Genomic DNA, 5,618 nt, shown 5'->3' on the forward strand with positions numbered 1-5,618 from the left:
GTACAACTCTCCGGGAAACTTGACCTTGAAATTAGCCCAAATATGCCTACAACAAAACCTAATTTCAGCTTCAGGAACTACTGAATTCAAAGCTTCAATCAAACCCTGCAATGCCCATGAAGGTACAACATTAGTATTAGGTTTATTACATTAGTCACATATGAAACAAGGCTTATGTTAACATAACGTTCATACCTTTTGCCTATCGCTCATGAAGGTAAAATCTTCACATCCAGCTCGTGCACAACTACTCGATGGACTAACCGACTTCAGGTCTTCTACGAGGAGATTTAGAAACCAAGTCCAGGTTTCTACATTTTCGGTTTCTACCACAGCCCATGCAACAGGGAAGATGTTATTGTTCCCATCCTTACCTACAGCAGTAAGTAAAACCCCAGGGAATTCTCCCTTCAAATGTGCCCCATCCACACCTATAATAGGCCTACATCCAGCAACAAAACCCTCTTTACATGCTGGCAAACATATATACATCCTTTGAAACAAGGGTGGAGGTGTTTCTATTCCAATGCATTTCACGATTGCAGTGCTTCCTGGGTTAAACCTCCTTATCGCTTCAGCATAATCCCACACCCTACTGTACTCTTCACTAGCATCACGAACGATCATTTTCTTAGCAATTCTTTTAGCCATGTAACACTTAGAATACTTCACTTCACAACCTATCTCTCTATTAACCCGTTTCATAAATGCCCTTAAATCCCAATTTGGATTTTCCCTCCAATCCTCTATGTATTTCTCAGCTAAATACAACGCAGTGACTTTGTTATTAATGTGTTGGTGACCACAAGTGTGCTCGGGAATATAACTCCTTATTTGAAATGTCTCCTCATCTTTCAACTTCTTAGCATGAACCTTAAAATAACACCTCTTATCCTTCCCACAAACACAATTTACAATTCTAGCTTTCGATTTCAGACAATCACATCTATTGTAGCAATACACGGTTATCCTACTACTACCATTATGCAAGTAATAATAATTGTAACCACATTCAACAGCATGGTACCTTAATGCTTTTCTAAACACATATATCGAAGGAAACTTAAGACCTAACGACAAATTGATCTTACCCTTAAAATCAACCTCGGGATTAAATGTGGCACAGCTTATTATACCTTCCTCATCCACATTCAAAGCACCCAAATCATCATCGGACTCCAGTTCATCATCATTAACGTATATGTCTCTGTTGTTTTCTTCATCAATTTCCTTATCTACTATCAACCTAATTTCATCCTCACCAATAAAAACATCATCGAGACCATATACTACATTTTCTGCAAACAAATCAGAATCATTCGCATATTCATCCTCATCACTACCATTGTAATCATCATCACTGTTATCCTCAACCTCAATATCAGAAATTTGTTGCTCTATTTGGGCTATCTCATTTGGTGTAAGGTTTAGGGCAGAAAGAGAAGCTAAGGTAGTTGTTTCAGATCTAGGGTTAGCACTTACACATTCTTTATAACCCGTATATGTGTTTGGTGGTCCCATTTCCCCAACAACAGCATCTACATTTGGTGTTTCCAACTCATACACTAACTCATGTGCCACATCAGATGTATCGACCTCCAACTCAGCTACCCTAACATTACCCAAATCATTTGCCAACTCAGAGTCCATCTTTTTCGAAGTAGTTGGTTTTTTCCAGATTTTCAATTTCTTCATGTTATGGATTTATCTAATTTAAAGAACCCTAATCAATTATTCATAGACAACAACAATCAATTTACAAATTAAACAATAATTTACACGAAATTCAACATTAAAAAACGCAGTGACCAAAATGCAAATTTGAAGAAGGATTTCAATTTTATCGAAAAAAAAAAACTGAAATATATAACCATTAATGAAGAAGACATACCTTTAAATGATGAAATCTTCAAGAGGAAAATGGAGCAAGGAAATGAGAAGGGAATAGAAGAACTTAGATAGAAGAATTGAAGAGCAGAGAAGGTGAAATTCGCACTGTTCTTTGTGTTTTGGAATGAAATGGCAGCAATGAAGATGGTTTAACAAGCTTAGAACATCACGTGCAAGTCACGTGATGGTCAACCGTTTCAATAAACGGTCAAACCCTTAAAAAACGTTAAGTGGTAGTCTTTCGCAAAAAAAAGTATTATAAAAGGTAGTTTTTTGCAAAAAAATTTATAAAAGGTAGTTTTTTGCAAAGTAGTGTATAGAAAAGGTAGTTTTAAGTAATTTTCTCTAAAATTTATCCACTTTCTATTTGATGCAAATCAAAGAGGAAACGAAAAAAACCTTAGGAAACGAAAAATATCAATTTTACTCACATTTATTTGTTTGTTCACCAATTATCTAACAAACAAATTCAGTGGAATGAATTTAATGGGACAAAAATGGTAGACTTCAGAAAAAATAATTTTTAAAATAGTGTTCCCAATTAATTAATGTTGGAAAATTAGTAGTGTAAATCTTTATGAAATATACCATGTTATTCACTTATTTCATCATAATGAAACTTTAACAAAAAAAAACAAAGTTGATTTATTTATAATTTTCTTTTACCATAGAATACCACATTTTCATTTGATAACGTATTGGAATAAACTTTATGAAGAAAATGAGATGATTGGAGTCGAAAAAGCATAACTAGTTAACTTGCATTGTCAAAAAGATATCATATTCAAATTGCACTACTAATTTTATATTAACATCTCTTTCCATTTAATATTTACTACCAAATAGGCCGCTAGAGTATTATAAGCCAAATATTCTAAGTTAGTATAAGTTATGCAAAAGTATTGCCCAAGGAATGGTTAAGAAAATATTCATTGAGGAGATGTAATAAAGGGATGTGATACTTTGATCAGGAGATGTTGTGAAGGGATGTGATGATTTATCGCAGTGTTTCAAGTCTTCTAATAGAGAGATTATGCCGCATTTGTACCTATACTTTTCACATATTTCTGTTTGGGAAATTCATAATCCTGAGGTTTTGTGTATTCCACGTGGTCACCAAAACTTTTAAAAATTCACGCGGTAACCCTGAGGTTTACCAACTTCTTCCACCGTGACCATTTTGCGTAGAAAATGTTAGCAAACGTTAATTTCGAAGCTAAAATGCTATTGTACACTTATTTATGCAACTCATCATTTCAAATTCCATCAGTTTCAACCTTTTCCCCCAAAACATAAACCTTAACTCTATCAGCGTTCATCAAAATCACATTTTTTCCCCCAAATATGGATTATGTGTATGTACATGGATCACTTTAACTAGCCTATTTTTTTAATTGATCATTTTAACTATCCTATTTTTTTAATTGATCATTTTAAAATTATAAGTGATTCTCTAATAAACTGAATATATGTACATGGATCAGTCTAATAGCGATAGTCTCACCATAATACCATTTCATTTAAGAATTTGTGATAAATAATAGTATTATTAAGTTTGTGAATATTAAAGGTTAAGAACTACTTGTATTCATTAATTTGTGTTGAGAAATTACTATTTTACAAATCATAATAATCTATTTTAAACATTTTGTTTACATTTAATTATTTCTAAATTAGTAGAAAAAATTCAATAATTAAGATTTCATAATAAATAATCAACCGTTAAGATCATTGAAAGTTAATAGGAGGTTGAATACTCTCTAGAGGGGGGGGGGGTGAATAGAGAGTTTGGGCTTTTAAAACTTTTCTGGCAGTTTGTCTCAAGAGTTTGAGGAGTCTGTCAAAACTGTCTTTTGAAACAGCTTTGAGCCAATTCGTAAACACTAATTGTATGTGCGGAAAATAAACTTTAAAGAATAACACACGATATGTTAACGAGGTTCGGTTCTAACCAACCTACTCCCCGCCTATGGGTTCTCTTTCAACCCGTAGGATTTCAACGCCTTTTATTAATCCGACTTTAATACAACCAAGAAGATCTCACTATCTCCTCTCACCACGTTCTTCCCCTTGAAGAACCGTATTACAAGTCCCTTTAATAAAAGCAAAATCCCAAATCTCACAATAGAGATTCACAAGTTGAACACTTTGAAACTTTGAAAAGTATTCTTGATTAGGCGTATTAAACTTAATCTAACTCTTTTTGAACTCTTAAGCCTATTACAAATGTAAGAGTTAGATGAACTAAGAATTAAGAATTACAAATTACAAATTACAAATTACAAATTACAACTCTTAGAGAATTTTAAAACAAGAGAGAAAGTTGTAAGAAGTGGTGCGTCAAGATGTATCCTTAGTTCTGGAAGGAAGCCTCATATATATAGTGTTACGCCTCAACACATCTTCAAAAACAAGAAGGCTCATATCCGTTATTTTCTGTTGACCTGGTCATTCAGCGCCTGACTTCAAGATTTTGAGGTTATCTTCAGACTGACGTGTACTGACAGCTTAATAATAATTTCGTCATTGTGTTTGTAATTGTCCAATGCTATGCTGCCACGTTAGTACTTATACAAGATAATGAATAATAAGCACAAACCAGATTTATCAACATTTAAATAACCATTTAAATTAATTCCTATTTTTTAGCATTAATTCAAATCTCATTTTCTATTTTTACTATAAATTCAAATCTCATCCAAATAATAGAAAATCTAGATCTTGCATAATTATTAAATATAGCCGTGTACAATTAATAATAAAACATGTGTACCTTGTACTATATTTATTCATCAAATTAATTTTAACCACATATTTAAATTCAAGTTCAAATATAAAATATTTAAACGTTAATCAAAAACGTGTAGTAAAATATTCAAAACTTAATTTCAAATAATATCCAATGTTAATTTTAATGAACCTTGACCTATTAAAATATTTCAAATATAATTTTAAGAAACATTGACCTATTAAAATATTTCAAATATAATTACGAAACTAACCTGATTATAAACGTAATTATCTTCAAGACTTTGAAATATATTTCAGAACTTATAAAATCAACTTTAAAATAAACTTAAGTTCTTTAAGCATATTACATTGACTCCGAACTTAAACATATATTAATTAAATGCATATCAAATATGATTTTAAACTTATTTAAACAATTAAATGTAATTACTTAATTTATTTGTTTAATCAATATGTGTTTTGAATTATCATCATTCAAGAGAATTAAGTCTTCAATCTCCTCTTATCATTTAAGAAAGTTGAGTCTTCAATCATATCAACGTTGTTGTGGTTGGCTTACTTTCAAAGTCATTAATTATCAAATTAAATTACCCTAATTAATCACAGATCAATTGGCAAAAGAAGACCACAAAATTTGCAAAATGCTGAAGCTCATACATTGATGGTTCTTACTAGCTGATAGAGTACATAACATATTCTGAAGTATTAATTATCAGCTTAAATTTTTGTTTAACTTGATTTCTTGACATGGTATCAATGGTATTAGAAAACAGCTTGATAAGAGGTCATGCGTTCTAATCTCAACCACCCCTCATTTAAGGTGGAATATTTAGCGCCAGGTATGAAGAGGATAGTGTTTGCATCTACACTTTTACCCTAAAGGGCTCTCGTGTAAGGGAGTGTGCTAGAGTATATTCATTTTACTCTTAACTTCAAATAAGTATATTTATTTTTAGCCACAATCATGAACTTAAGCT

This window comes from Amaranthus tricolor, chromosome 15 (assembly GCF_026212465.1).
Source record: "Amaranthus tricolor cultivar Red isolate AtriRed21 chromosome 15, ASM2621246v1, whole genome shotgun sequence".
NCBI lineage: Eukaryota > Viridiplantae > Streptophyta > Magnoliopsida > Caryophyllales > Amaranthaceae > Amaranthus > Amaranthus tricolor.